We start from the raw sequence: 17,061 nt of genomic DNA on the forward strand, positions 1-17,061 counted from the left end.
ACATTAGGAAGGGAATGTAAAAAATATAATATACATATAATCAAACAAATTCAAATTCAATACGCACTTTCTCCCAGTAAAATATGACAATATTTAAGTCACATAATTACATTAATATTTAGGACTAATCTGTAGAAAGGATAATTGACTTACTTAAAAGCTGATTCGATTAATGCTATTATAATGATAATAAAGCACTTCTAAGCATTCCTGCCTTTTTAAAGTGCACTTTACAGGTCTGCATTAAACAGAGTATGCAGATATCAAAAGTAGCAGAAAACGGTGACTGTTGTATTGTAGTGAAAGCAAAGAAATATTAGAGGGAAAGTAATTGAGTGACTAGATTTTTTTCAAAAGATAATCTAACTGAAGTGATCACTAGCAAAATATTTTGTTGTGTCAAACTGACATTGGATCATACAAACATTTATTCTGATGGACTAAAATCCTTTTGAGAACAACTAAGCCATGTTCTCTTACAGAATGGTGTTCAGAGGTGCAGGGAGTATGTACCACACTTGAAAAAGTTTGTTGTAGGGATGTAGCACCATGAGTACTCTGGTTTTGAATCATTCTAAGCAAAAGGGAAAATCAGCGGAATGGCTTGTCTCCAGAAGTTGTGGCTGCTGCATCAGTGGAGGTTTTTTTTTTTTAAAAAAAGGAGAGATTGCATAAATATTTGTCCAGAATGGTATAGGAGCTGCTGCTTGAGTAGGGAGATGAACTAGAACAGGGGTCTCCAATCTTGGCAACTTTAAGCCTGGAGGACTTCAACTCAGGGGTGGGGTTCAAAAATGTTAACAACTGGTTCTGTGGGTGGGGCTTAGGTGGTAGGTGGGGCTTGGTGGTCATGTGACTGGGTGGACATGGTTTGGTGGTCATGATATTGGCTGGGCGTCGCCAACTCCATATCACTCACATCGAGGCATGCATCTCCTCGCCTGGCCTCTCATGACTGTGGGGATGCTGCAATAGTTGTAAGTGTGAAAAATAGTCATAAGTCACTTGTTTCAGTGCCATTGTAACTTTGAATGGTCACTCCACACAAGCAAAGGAGGGGAAAAATACTCCAGAGAAGTTCCAGAGACAGGAAGTCCAGTCCTGCCAAGAATGTAAAAAGGGTTAATGGAGAGGCAGTTTGTGTAAGCAACACCAGAATGTTTCCTTCCTGCCTTCCTTACAGGATTAGACCAGTAATTTCTTCTAACAACTGGTTCTCTGAACTGCTTAGAATGTTAACAACCAGTTCTAGCGAATAGGTGTAAACTGGTAGAATCCCACCCCCGATTCAACTGCCAGAATTCCCCAGCCAGCTTCCCCATTCTATTCCCATTCTATCTCAAATACCTTCTCGGGATATTCACCCTCCTGAAAGTTATCCATTTTGGAGATAAGGTACCATTTCTTGGGTGGAGGAGGAAGTGATAGTGTGTTTTGTTCCAGCCTGTTACTTGAGTTTTATGACATTAAAATGACTATCCTGATGACTACAACGATTACTGTGTTTTTCCGTCTATAAGACGCCCCATGTATAGGACATCCCCATGTTTCACGTAGAGTAAGTAAGCACACTACAGGCCATCACTCTGCAGAAGCCATCTTATCAGAGAGTAATACAAGAACAGGAAATGCATCACAGGAACAATAGAGGTGAAACCTAGAAATGGCAATGTGAAACAACTATAATAGAGAGGAATGATAGAACTGTATATAAGGTAGAGGCTCGTCTGTTGGAGCTGGAGGATGGGGATGGGCCACGCCTTCTCCTCTCAGCGTCCTATGTATAAGACACCCCTCCATTGTCAAGTAAATATTTTGAATAAAAAGTAGCATTTTATACATGGAAAAATATAGTGCTCACCCGCTTACTATGCAAGCCAATGATTCCATGACAGTAGATAGCCCATGCATCTTTATGGGAAAAGCATTGTCAGCTATTTCCTCCAGCAGTTCATTTTATTTAGAGGCCATTCCCCCTTTATTGAATAACCCCCATAAGGAAAGTCTACATACATAAGATTTGATTCACTGGGGTAACTTTTTTTTACTTCTTCACATGCTCCTTCACATGCAACAACCAAAGGAAAACAAGGAGGTAAAGGTTCAAAAAAAGATTCGTACCATTTTTTTTGAGAGAGAGAGGAGGAAGGAGACAACCTAAGAAAAATAGTACAATTGACCTAACATTAACAGTATGTGATTAGCAGTATGTGACGTGTTCAGTCAGAAATGAGCACTAGTTAAGTTCAGAGGACTTATTTACTTAAGAATAAAACCAGAATGGATGGGTTTGCATGACATACTAAGCCAAAGACCTCCCCAAGGAAACGCATGTGTGCACCAGCTGTGAAACTAAATTGCATATTTCATTTTAACTAAAGTTTGACATTTACTAAGTCGTTCACATCTGAATCAACCACCATTATAGTCTGTGCAAATTGGACTTTATAACTTGATCATCTTATAGAACGCAAAGTCCATATTGTTGAAATCCCAGGAAGTCTTCCTTTTGGCCCTCAGATGTATGTTAATGCTCTAGCTTTGAGAAAGGTCACTGGGTTGGAAAGGCATAAAATGGCGGGATTCTGAATTGGCAATTAATTTTTTTTGGAGGGGGAGGTCATGCAAAAAGCAATCATCATAAAGTAAGAGCGATAAGAGGAAAGTTTTGTTTTCGTACTTGGTTCCAAGTCCTATTACACTTTAACACCAAACAGACCTGTCTTGAATTGAATTTGGCAGCTCATTCGATGTTTTAAGCAAAAGCAAAGTAGATTTCAGATAACACAGGAGTATTTCAAGGCATAAATCAAACAAGTTTACTGTCTTGAATTGATGAATGTGTGATATGTGATATATAATACAATACTTATCCCTACCCCTATCCCTATCCCTACCCCATCCCGACCCTTACCCCATCACTGTCCCTACCCCTACCCTGTCTATCTGTCTGTCTATCTGTCTATCTATCTATCTATCTATCTATCTATCTATCTATCCATCATACATCCATACATCCATACATACACAGACTGTGTGTGTGAATTTAAAATTAAATATTAAAAAGATAAGATAAAAGGAGGATTTCTTGATGCTCTCTGAGTTTGGTTGTTTTCTTGCATAAGGTAAAAATATAATGACATTGATAATGATAATAATTTTGTTTATGATTGCTTATGCAAGTCTCCAAGATGGGATCTGATTATCTTCTAAACCAACAATAAAATAGTTTTGTAGCTCATCTTTCCAATTACAGTTATCTTCTTATTCCCTAGCTGCAGAATATCTTCAGCCCTCACCTATAGTAGATGTTACGTTCTTAGAGTAGAGAACCTGTGACTCCCAACTACAGCTGATCTAGAATTTTCAGTTATCTTATCCGAGCTAGCAAATAATGAGGAATAGTGATATCAACATCTGGAGGGGGCACAGAGTTTCCGTATCCTGCTTTAAAACAGCTGCTTTCCAGACATTTTGGACTATGCGCCTTTAATCACCACATACAAAAAAACAACAACAACCACAGTATGAAGTGTACCCTAAATATCAGTAGGACACTATATTGGCCACCTTTGGTTTATGGAATATTGAAATGTGTCCACTAAATGTCCCAAGTGTTTGTTAAGAATTGTACTGCCCAAGAGGTGTGTAAGGACACGCAATGTCAAGAGTTAAATCAGGTTGGGAGTCTTATCCAGAGAAGCTTATTAATTCAGTTCTACAGGTTATGTTCCCTTAAATAGTGTCTTTACTTAGAGCAGGGGTGTCCAACCTTGGCACCTTTAAGATTGTGGACTTCAACTCCCAGAATTCCTCAGCCAGCTTTGCTGGCTGAGGAATTCTGGGAGTTGAAGTCCACAAGTCTTAAAGGTGCCAAGGTTGGACACCCCTGACTTAGAGCTTACCCGAATCCCCTTTACAGCCATACATTCATTTATTTTCTCTTGAAATAAGATGGAATGTATGCATTGCGTTAAGAATGCAGGTGAATGAATCTGAACACATAGCGATCTAGCAGTTTTTTGCCTTTTCCAGGGCACTCTGGGCACTCTGCTAGAGGCAGGGGGATGGGAAGAAATGGGACTAACAGAGCATCCATACTATTAATAGAAGAGTCCAAAGGAAGCTCAGGATTGAACTGTGAAGTTCATGATGTCCTTTGAGCTTGGTCTTTTGCTTTTAGATATCTAGATGGGTAATAAAACATCCTCAAACAAACCACCAAGCTCAGGGAGTGCCGAGAACTCCACAATTTTATTTTTTAGAAGGAAGCTATGAGAGTTAACGTTATCTAAAATCAACATTATTCACCGACCTGTCTATTCGCTTGCTTGGTTTAAGAAATGGGGCCATGCTTGGCAGAATCTTGCCATTTGCAACAATGCTGCCTTATATTCCAATCCAAATGAAAATGAAATTCAGGCCAATGGGGACCTAGGCGTGTATGGTGTGCAGGAGGAAACACAACGCTGAATATCATTTGGAAAAGAGAAAAAAAAAGATAAGATAAAAGAAAGTGGAGAAACCGTAGCTCTGTTTGAGCTTCTTAACACCTTAATAATATCTCAGCGGCACATTGATTGGGCTGCTGAAAAGACAATAATCTTTCAGGAAGATGGAGATACATTGCACCACTTCCTTATTCTGTTTTTAAAATTGCTTTACTTTTATATCCTGTTTTCTAGATCCATGAAGATCTCTCATCATTTTTATCCACAACATCATACCGAAATAATTGAGCCGAGAGAGAAAAGAACTGACCCAAAGTCATCCAGTGAATGCCATAGTTCCAATGACAATTTATATCTGAACTTCCCTGGCTGAGGTCCATCCCTATTACCATTATATTACTTTATGCTAAATTGCTGTTGTATCCTTATTTGGTAGGACAGCTGGATGCTCAAATGGCTGACCATACATTCAAATTACACAGGTATCTTTAAAGGGCCAACACTCCCAATTCAGTGCCTTCCAGATGCGCTGAACTGTGCCTCCATATTTTCCAGCCAGCAGTGGGTGGAAATTATGAGAGGCTGCAATCCAACCAATCCAAAAAGTATCAGATTGTGCAATATGGCATAGCTACTACCAAAGAGGAAAAGTGATATAGGAAAGGCTCAGGTTCTAATCTCTTCTCAGCTGTGATATTCCAAAGCAGCTTTTAGTAAGCAGTTGTCTTTCAGCCGAGGCTGTCACTCACTTCTATCCAGTTCGGCACGGATGGTCAGATGGACTGCAGAGTTAAGTGACAAATAGTGTTACTCTTAACCTCTGCAAAATATACTGCGTCTTGGCTGGCATCCCTTTCTTATGGACCATGCTGGACATTGAGACATTAACTGTGAAACCTGGCATTCACCTTGAAGAAGAGCCTGTCTCTTGCCACACATTTATCTTTGATGAAAAATTAGTCTCACTATTAAACGCTCAGCCATTTTATCTGAAGGACAGAAAAGCCAAAGGCAGCAGAGCTGATAGTGGCAAAAAGGGATGAATTATGTTTTAGTTTATTTTTCAGTCGGATTATTGTCCAATATTGTCTTTCAACCTGTCTTCCCACTGGGCAAATTCAGGCTCTTTAAATTTCAGGCAACTTTGTTGTTCATTTTGTCCCTAAAACTAAAGTACATCAAATATTTCTTTATGTGTATATGGGGAAAAGAAACTATTTTTTTTCTCTCCTGACCTCAGAGTTAACTTGATTCTTAACATAGGTTTAGCTCAGAACTGTAATACTTAACATAAATCCTTTCCCCCCTTATTTTTCCTTTTCTTCGGATAATCAAACCTATTGGTGTTATATAAATTCCATCCAGATAATCTTCACCCACCATTGACTGCTTCCTTTATCTATCTTCACTTTATTGTCCCAAGGCAAATCCACTTTTTAGCCAATCTCAGGCTGGATTTGTCAATCAGCATCAAAGCTCTGCAACCCATAGAATCCCAATTTCCCAAAGCCAATCAATGAGAAATACATCCAGTCTGGCCTTAGCATCTACACCAGAGGTGCCCAATTTTGGCAACTTCAAGATTTGTGGATTTCCACTGCTAGAATTCCCGAGCCAGACAGCATTGCTTGGCGAGGAATTCTGGAAGTTGAAGTCCACAAGTCTTTAAGGTTGGACAACCATGTTCTACACCAGTGTTTCTCAGCCCCATCAACTTGAAGATGGGAAGATTTCAAGTTCCAGAGGTTCCCAGCTAGCTAGCTGGGGAATTCTGGAAGTTGAACTCCACCCATCTTAAAATTGACAAGTTTGAGAAACACTGCTCTACAAAGTTATGCCAGGAGCTGCTCCCTTCAATTCTCTTTTCTTCTGTATGTTTTTTTTTAATTTCCTAAATTAAATTAACCAAACTGACTTGAATATGATTGTGTACTTCTACTTAATCTATGTATTTCTAAACAGTATATTCTGTTTCATGACAAAATGATGTTTATTCCCAAGTAGCTTCTCTTCAGGCAACAGAAGCAAACTCCATTTAATTCTGGTAGCCCCAAGGATGTTTTTGGTGTCAGCAAAGTTAATATTCAGAAGTATACATGCACAGAATACGATTTCCTCTTCTTAAAATCTCAGGGTGTTTGGCTGCTTGTTTTGACCTTAGAGGAAAATAGAAATACACGGAAAAGCATGAAATGGAAAGGCAGATGCTAGCTCTGCGCTTCACAGCTGAAGTAATGATACACATGACGATCTAAAAGCAGACAGAAACTATAAAGCCATTGCACAGATTCTAAAATACGTAATTGCATCATTGGCCGGAAGAAGTTAGAAGAAGATGAAAAAGATAAAATCTGCAGAAGCTGAGGGAAGAGCTGGCATGTTTTAGGCATTAGCTCTGTAAGGATATTACAAGTAACTTTCCATGTTTAGGAATTAGCTCTGTAATGATATTTCAAGCATATTTCAGCTGGTACGAATCGGTTCGGGCGAACCGGTAGTTCCAGCTATCATTTGCCTCCACCCCACCTGCCCCTGCACTATTCTGTCCTATAGCTCCTTTTTTCCTCACCAAACCAGTTGTTACACCGGTTGAATCCCACCGCTGATTAGAAGCAACTTTCTCTCAGCGTTCCTTCCAAATTGTACATGGTTATAATTCTTGTGGGCTAAGGCTATGCAAACTTATGAATGATGCCTCCCAAAGCTGTGCTTTACAGGTAGTCCTTGACTTACAGCAGCATTTAGTGACTATTCAAAGCTACAAAGGTGCTGGAAAAATTGTCTAACAACCGTTTTTCAAGTTATGACTGTTGCAGCCTCCCCATGGTCACATGATCAAAATTCAGATGCTTGGCAATTGGCATGTACTTATGACTGTGCAGTGTCCCAGGGTCATGTGATCACCTGTTGCAGGCTTTTGACAAGCAAGGCCAATGGGGAAACCAAACCCACTTAACAACTCTGTTACTCCAACTGCAGTGATTAACTTAACTATATGGTGAGAAAAGTCATAAATAAGGTAAAAATAAACTAATGTTTCATTTAGCAACAGATATTTTGGGTTCAATTTTGGCCATAAGTCAAGAACTACCTATACTTTGTCAAATGGTCCATATTCTTGGAAAGGCTCACAGGGATTACTTCAAGTGCCTACCAAGATCAGCCACATGTGTATGTGCATGCCAAAAACATACTTCCATTATAACTGATTCTGCACAACAGAATCAGGTCAGGTCAGACTGATGGATCTAATGCTCACAACCAGGTTTGGTTGATTCCATTTTTATTTTATTCGATATTAATTTTGAAAAAAAAAATCCAACCCATTGCTGAAGCAGTTTAAAGTGCAATACAATAAAAACAGTGCAGTTTAAAGTGCAATACAATAAAAACAGCCATCCCCCAAACCTCCCACACAATAAAATACTAAATAAAAATACAATACAAACTAGGCAGCCGCAGGGTAGTCATTCAGAGAATACAACAAGTTAAGACACAATGAAAACTCGTTTAAAAGCCAGTTTAAAAATCTGAGAAAACAGAAAGACTTTTACCTGGCATTGAAATAATGCTAGTGTGGACATAAATAAAGCCTATCTGAAGACCAAAAGAAAAAGTTATTTCTCTCATAGAGGTCCATCCCACCTTCTTGTGTGATGAGAACTGGAGGGGAACCTACTTTGATGATCTTTGGTTTGGGTAGATACCTATAAAAAAAAGGAAATTAGATCCTAAGTCATGTAAAGATTAAAAACAGCATTTTGAATTAGGTCCAGAAATGGACTGACAGACAAATGCAGATGGTGAATTGCTGGCATTATATCAGCCAGTCTCAATGAGCTATTGAACCACTCCATGCCGAGTTAACTGACATTTCCAGGCTGTTTTTGAAGGCAACACCTTGCAAAAATCAAGCTGGGTGGTCACTAGAGTATGAATCATCTGGTAAAAGTCCAGGTAAATTGATAAATTAACCCAAATTGACAAAAGGCACCCCAGACCAATCTGAGGCTTTCGTGACAACGATGAAATTTGGTGCATCATTGCAAACTGCAAACCTGCTTCTTTAGGATCAGGGCAAATTTTCTGGGAAAGATAGGGTGCCATTCATTGGACAGAAGCATTGCCCACAAACAATAATCTCTGTGTTGTCTGAATTGAGTTTATTGGCCCTCATCCATTCCATTAATCCACTCGAGGGCTTGCTCAGAATGCAAACCTCTCATTTGTGTTAGAAAGAAAGGACAGGTAAACCTGGGCATCATCTACATCAGGGCTGTCAAACTCTCGGCCCACGGGCCAAATGTGTCACATGCTGGCCACACCCACGCCCGGTTTAGCAAAGGGTAAAAAAAATCCTGATACATCACATGACGACGCCATGACAACATGAGTTGGAGACCCCTGATCTACATAACGATGGGACTCTGTACCACATCTATGGATTTCATGTACGTGTTAAAAACATGGGGGTGGGAGTAAATGAAGTCCTGAGGGACTCCATAACCCAACTGAGAAGAAGAATAGTACCTTAGAAGAGTCAAAAGTAGGAATGGAACTACCATAATTCAGTGCCTCTACAGCTCAACTCTGACTGCCTATCCAGGAGAATACCATGGTAAATGAGAACAAACACCTCAAGGAAGACTAAGAAAGCCCTGAAATTCTTAGCACAGATTATCCCCTAGGGCAGGGATGCCAAACTCATATCATCAAGGTGGCCTCAAGTGATGTATTTGGACTTTTTTACCCTTCACTAAACTGGGCCAGCACATGACGCCTCTGGCCCATGGGCTGTGAGTTTGACATCCCTGCCTTAGGGTAACCAAGGTAGTTAACTAATCTCAGAAGCATCACCCCCCCCCTCAAATGTATTAAGAAAATCAAATCAGATCAGTCTAATTCAGGGAACGATTCAAATAATGAATTGGAACAACTTTCTGAACCAATTCCATGATTTAAATCAGTCCAGAAGTCACCTTCATGCTTCTCACATCCTAAGAATCTGGGTTGGACCTCCTGAGGCTTGTTCTTCTCTTTTCTTCCCCACCCCATGTAATTTCAATAGCTCCAGCCATCTGACAGCTTAAATGGAATGCTTAAAAATATCTGAATGTTGATTGATGGTTGGTGTTTGAATGGAGAAAATTCCATGCTTGACTGTCCACTAAAAATGCCTCAGTCTTTGGTACATCAAGGTTCTTTTTTTCTTCAACTCTGAGAGAGCAGTCAAATCAAGAAGAAAAGGTTATTTCAGTGCCAGGATTTTGTTTGTTTATTTATCTATTAATCTACTCTACATAACCACTCATCACAATATGTGACTCTGTGTGGCGCACATACTTAAGAAAACAGAATAAAGCAGCAAAGCAATATAACAATAAAAACAATATAAACCATACAAACCGTATCACAAAATCCATGTTTAGGGCAAAATAAGAAACGAATGTATACATTGAGGGGTCCTTGGTGCTCTCTAAGTTTTGTTGTTTTCTTGCAGACATTTCATTACCAAATGAAATCCATTACCTAGTTTGGGTAATCAAACATCTGCAAGAAAACAACCAACCCTTAGACAGTACTAAGGACCCCTCATTTGAACCTTGACCAACAAATATTCTCCTTTATTGGCAATGTATACAGTCTTGATTTTGTGAACATAAACATCCTCCCTACCATAAACCCATACAACATTTTCCTAGGACAGTATTTCTCAATCTTGGTCATTTTAGGATATATGGACTTCAACTCCCAGAATTCCCCAGCCAGTTGAAAAACACTAGAAGTAACAGCAATAAAGAATTCTGTGACCTTGACAGATCCTTGAATACTGCTGTGGCAGCGGTGTCTTGGCTGTTGAAGACTCTAAGTCTTATTTCCTGGAATTTGTGAAGTCTCGACTCAAGAAATTACAATTTTCAGAAAACCTGGCCTCAGGATATTAATCTTATTCAATGGAACGAACAATCTTGGTAGTGATACTTGATAAATAACACAATAAACAGCACTGACATAGAATGGCGGAGGAGAAGAACTTAGATAATTCCAAGAACAGAATGCATTGCCAAAATCTGCACAGATACCTTTGGGGTACAAAACTGCAGGAAATCAGTACAGACAACTTGCCGTGTCAGATCAAGGACCCATCATCCTTTCCCAGTAACTAGGGGAATTTCAGAACCTGAGTATGAAGCCTATAAGGTTTTCTTCGCTGTCTTTCTGCCAACCTTAAAGGCAACCCACGTCACAAACAAAGGGAGTGATATAAACTAGAGAGCCTCAGTGAATATTTAGTAGGAAGGGGGGGAAAATTATATAGAATTCAGTTCCTCAGAGGACACAGGTGTCTGTTTCCATGTTAGAATGCTTTGTGTTATAACAAACAGAACAGAACAAAAAGTCTCACAACAGGCAGATTGTGGATATCCAAGAACAATGGCAGATACTTGAGTATATTTTCTGGTTCCATGAATTCAGTTGGGTGGGAAATCACTAAAATCCATCCTAAAGGGCCAAACACAATTTAGCAACTTTAATAATGGTATTTATTCATTACTTCTTAGAAAAAATAACTCCCAGACTCCCAATAATAAACAAGGTACAGTTGCTGTGCCTTTGGCAAAGTTTTTTTAAAAAATAAGTTATCTGTTCTGAAATACACAGAGGTGAAAATTAACAAAGGAAGATTCCCCCCCCCCCCACGCTTTTGTCATGTCACCCATGACTTTCATCCTCTTAGAAAACAATCACGAAAACGATGTGTGTGAAGATCTGTCGGCTGAAAGGCCTGCCTGTAGTGCTGAAAGACAGCTATAGCTTTCATTGGGCTTTCTGTTCGAATTGAAGAGGCTGTCATTCCCACCACGGCATCTTTTGAAGGTGTTACCACTTCAGGAAATGCCAGCATCTGCAAGATGAGATCCTGTCTCACAAGTTAAATTTTATTTCAGTAGAATGGCAAGTGTTAAAAGGCTTTTAAAACACTTTATGGGAATTAAATAAGGATGCAGGAATGTAGCGACTTGGGCAATCGTTTTTTTTTACTGCGATTTTCTTTGTGCATACAACTAGCAAGAGTTCAGATATTCTTGTCATCTAAATCTGTTACATCTACTTGTGTCCTCTAGCAGCAGCAAATATGCAAGGACAATTTTCATTCCCCGGATACTTTATGACTGGGTTCACATATTGCAATAAGCCCAGAGGTGGTATTGAGCAGGTTCTGACCAGTTCTGGAGAACCGGTAGCAAAAATTTTGAGTAGTTTGGAGAACCGGCAAATACCGCCTTTGACTGGCCCTGCCAACCCCATCTCTTCTCTGCCTCCCGAGTCCCAGCTGATCGGCTAGGTCTTCTTTTGTTGCCCTGCACAGGAGAACAGAGCTGGAAAGCAGGTTAGTGGGGGTGGGGAGGGAACAGGATTTTGCATTATCCTTCCCGCTGGAGGGGGGTGGGAATGGAGATTTTGCAGTATCCTTCCCCTGCACACCCACCAAGCCATGCCCACCAAGCCACACCCACAGAACCAGTAGTAAAAACATTTGAATCCCACCACTGAATAAGCCATGCTTTGTTTATTTAATCTGCGGATTAAAACAGCATGTTAAACCATAAATCATGGTTTATGATCCCTGGTAGCTGGGTTCACAGATGCCATACCAATTTTTAAAAATTGTTTAAGAAGTGTATGATAAAGTGGTCGGGCCATTTGGAGACCTAAGAATGAATGAGAATGGTGATTATTTTGTGTGTAAAAAAACCCTCCATTTTGAATGTAGGTTTTAAATTCCAGTCTATTCATGCATTCATGCATACTTATGGGAAGTATTAGGCAGTGTTGTGATCAATGAGAATGAATAAAATCTAGGCAATACAGAGGATGTGCAGATGAGTTCTTTGTTCTCAATCAAGTCATTGAGAAAAAGATGTGATAAGACCATTTATGGCATAGTAATCAAATTATTACTTTTACTATTATTTCCTATTATCACAGCAGGTTTGGTGTAGCATTTAAGACACCAGCCTGAAAATCAGAAAGCTATGGGATTTTTTACTACCATAGTCAAGAAGCCACCTGGGTGACCTTGGACCAGTCATTCTCTTTCAGCCTTAGGAAACAGGTAACGTTAAGCCATTTTCAAAATCTTGCCAAGAAAATTATAGTTAAGAAATGTTGATCATGAAACAAGAAGTCAGAGGATCAAGACTGAATGAGGATCAATGAATTGAATATAAAAGTGACTGGTTAGCATGGTAGTAATATGTTCAGGTGATTTTATCATGGATAGAGAACTGAGGATGGAATTACAAAATGCATGAAGAAAGAGCAAATAAGCCAAAAGGAAGGAGAAGAAAACCCCAGAAAATGGTTGAATGGAACTGGCGTTGGGGGTGAGAAATGTAAAGAACCAAATGCCAATATTTGCTAGAAGCCAGGATGAGTGAGAGAAAGATTTGATAGATATAATGAATAATGTTGGTACAAACTAGATTTAGCAATATTTCTTTTTCTTTTTAATCTCACGCCTTTCATTTCTTTCGTTTAGTATTGCTGTGTCTCTGCCCTTTGAATAAGGTTGCTTATTTCAAAAAGAGAATATTCATGATGGGCATGTATGTATATGATTTACAAATTAAGCATGTATATTTTCAATTCTTTGTTTTGCAGAAACGTAGGGCACCCCAGCAAGTGCAAAACAGAAATGCTAATGGCAATAGGCTAGTGACATGGGAGTTGGCAGTTTTAGCTCCTGCAACAGTGAATTGTCACAGGAAGTATCATGATTTAGTTCAGACACTTGTGAGGTAACTATATTCGTATGGTATCAATATTTCCACTTACAGACTGTACTGACATCACATTAAGCCATAAAACAGTTTACTTATTCACAGGTAAGCATGGTACAATCTGCCTACAGTCCCCCAGCATTGATGATGCTACACAACTTGGGTAAGGAAATGTCTGCTAAAAAACGCAACCAAGTTCAGAGAACACCAAGGATCCCTCATTTCAACCTGAGCTACAAATATTCTCCTTTATTGATACAGTCCACCTAATTGAGGTTTATTTAGTAGACTATGGTTAATGAAACCTTTATGCTACAATTCATAGACAAGCTAAAATATTTCACTTGTTCTCTCTTCTCTCTTTCTGTCTCTACCTGTGATCCAGTTCATGTTTTTATTTATCTCCAAACTGGCTTTGCATTTTTCAACAGTGTGCCCATCAGTGCTGAGTCCATCAATGTTGCTTCTGATTATCCTATTTTTTCCTTTCCTTTCCTTCTACTTTTTCCCAGCATTATAGACTACAGAAGCCCTATAGATAGGGCTTCAAATACTACACCCAGAATGTGATACTATGAACCTGGACGTTTGTGCTTTGAGTGAGCACTCTGGAATGATCCGTTCTACGATCCATTTGTTTGTTCTTTTGGCTAACTGTGGTATTCTCAGGAGTTTTATCCAACAACTCTTTTCTCTCAAAAGACCAATATTGTTTATCTACTGTTTCTTCAAAGTCCAACTTTCACTTCCATTGGGGAGGGGCACAGAAAAGAATATTGCCTACATCTACACATATATCTTTAACTGTTTAAAATAGTTAAATAAATAAACTATTTCATTTAACTATCAGCTATCTTTCTAATCACTTTTTTCTTATGTCATAATATCATATTTTGTTTATTAAGGTTATTTGGCATCAGTGATATTTTCTTTTAGTGTGACTTACAACAGGCGTCACTAACACGCCAGCAACCAATCCACATAAACAAGTAAAACCCCATTCATTGGATTCAGGCAGCACATAAAACCCATGTCCTTTCCATCCATGGAAAAAAACTTTCTCCGCGGAAGTGGTCCCTGGTGCCCAAAAGGTTGCCTTACAAGAAAGGTGCATTGAAAAACTATAAATAAAGAAGATAAAGAGAAGAATTAGCCATCACTTCAACATCCATGTGGTAATTCTGATCTAAACTGGTCACCAGTTTCTTACAATTCAGCAAATGCCAAAAACTGAGGCAGGACAACACATAGGTGGTTCCTAGTTTACATCTTGGAAAAGTTTTAGAAACAGGAATTGATTGTGGAAAGGACAAAAGGAAGAGACCCATGGTTATTGTGCTGAAGCTAGGGGATAAAATGGGGAGAATTCAGTTTTCAAGATCAACTAGAAGAAAGGAAAAGGGTGATTTGAGTGAAACAACATGTCTAAATGATCCTTTGATTTTTCCCCCAAGTATATCACATAACTATCAACATGACTGGTTTCAGCAACACTCCCTTCACCTAAAAGAAAATTAGAGCCAATCGCAGAAATGGAATCTAGATTGATTAAGTTTACCTGGAGCCAAGTAGTATTGCTATAAGAATGTACTCTGAAAATTAATTTAAATTATCCCTCAGCAAATCTGATCTCAACATATATTCACATAATCTTATATTTTATATGAGATTATCTGGAAAAAATATTTCTAAAGAGTAAAACCTGTATCCAAATTGAAACATTTAATCGATAGCAAGTCTTTAGCCAATCATTCTAAGTTGGACAATAAATGATATTTTATTTTTATTTCTAAATATTGCACCATTGGTTGAGTTTGTATCACATTTTTCGTAATGCTTAAATGATGCTTTGTTCAAAAATAAACATATGACTTCTAGATCTGAAGATCTGGTGGTGGAAGTAATACCAGGAAAGATCAAATATACCTCTGTAGAAGACTGCATATTAAGAAACATGCGATCTATCTATTGACACATGACATCTTGTCACCCCAGTGTCCAGTTCTTTGGGTCAATTCAACCTCTTCTTCTATCTCATCTCCCAACCAGAAGACCTTCCCAATATGCAAATGTTTTAAATGAGAAAGATGGTATTGCACTCAACAAATAAACAAATACCTTTTGAGAAATGATGAAAATCAAATATATACAACATGAAATAAAACCATGTTGTTATTATCTACGTGTGTGTGTGTGTGTGTGTGTGTGTATCATTTTCTAGTTCATCACTCAAGCAAACAATATTAGTTGGCTTTAATGTTGCATTGTTTCAAAGTTGGTAGCAGCTAAGAGGATCACAGATTGGTTTCAACTTGCTTCTGAGTAATTAGAAAGTAGATGTGAAAGTGCTCTATTTCTCACTCTCAAAATAAAATACAGTAATCTGTTGGCTATTAATCCTTTAGCTCTTCCTTCACCCGTGCCCCACCAGCAGTAGCTTCACATAGAAAATGTAAAACAAGAGCCAACAGTCATCAGATGATTGTTTCAAGGCTAATGCAGTGGTATCATCTTTTCATGCATAACATTTAAATGTTCTTGTTGCTAGAGGAGTAAATATGTCAGATGTACTTAGAGCTATGACAGTATGTTAGTTGCAAATAAAACAAAGTCTACATTTAAAATAAATGCAGCAGATAAATAGCCTGCTGTGAGAAGAAGGTTCAACAGTGAAGCTTAAGGCTATTGGGACAGATCACACTTTATCATTTTGTTTTGTTTTCTCGTGAAGCTTCAAAATAAAATCAGATAATAAATGTATGCCAGTTGCAGTTACTATAAGTAATGTTCAGTTGGGTGTTATTCATTATTCAGATTATGATAATTATGTTGGTTTTTAGAAATAGTGAAACAAATAAGACAATGGAGATGTAAAATTCAGAGTAAAATTGAAATGTGGGATAACTGAGATTATATCAATAGAAATAAGATAATCTTACACTGCACTGATTTATTTGCGTGATATTTATTAATAATGGAATGCATGAATATACACATTGATGTACATGGGAAGCTGTCTTATATGGCATTATCGATCTACCTGGTGCCTTTTTTTGACTGAAAAAGATTTCCCATCCTGGTGTGAGATATTGTAGGAGGAAGATTGGCAAAACCTGAGGGAGTCAAAAGAGGGATCAGCCTAGAATCCCTACGCAGCCAGAAATGTACTAAGTCCAATCCACCATGAATTCCATCTCAGTTCTAGCAGGTGGTAACCACTGGTTGAAAATATTCCTGTGCATAGACGTAAGCAGTAAATCTGTTTAATTTTTCACAAGTGGTCATGGTCTGATAGGTATTTAGCTCCAAAGTAAATAAGGATGTTTCAGATCCAGTATGGGGACTCTTTCTACCTCTAATCTAACATGTCAAAATAAATACAAGGTCAAATCTTATTGGACGTGGTATGGGAATAGTGCTAGTAGCACCTGCAATCTGATGTCATGGTCTGATTCAGGCACTGTTAATTTCTCCTGGAAATTTTTCTTTTAAAAAAAATCAGTGAGTTCTGCCATCTACTATTAATTCCTTCTGCAAATATTTCCAATGAATTTTAAAATCCAAGGTGTATTTTCTCCAGTTAGTCTTGGCCATCTATAGATCAGTGTTTCTCAAACTTGGCAACTTTAACACGTGGGAACTTCAACCCCCACAATGTTAGCTTGTATGGGAATGTTGGTTGGGGAATTCTGGTAGTTGAAGTCCACACATCTTAAAAGAGAGAGTATAAAGAACTATTGAGGAGGGTATTAATTCTATAAAAACAATCTTGGATAAGGCTGAGAACAGAATGCCTCCATTGGAAGATTATGGCATGTCAGTAG

Source organism: Pseudonaja textilis, chromosome 2 (genome assembly GCF_049901715.1).
Source record: "Pseudonaja textilis isolate UNSWEBS1 chromosome 2, rPseTex1.2, whole genome shotgun sequence".
In the NCBI taxonomy this organism is placed as follows: Eukaryota; Metazoa; Chordata; class Lepidosauria; order Squamata; family Elapidae; genus Pseudonaja; species Pseudonaja textilis.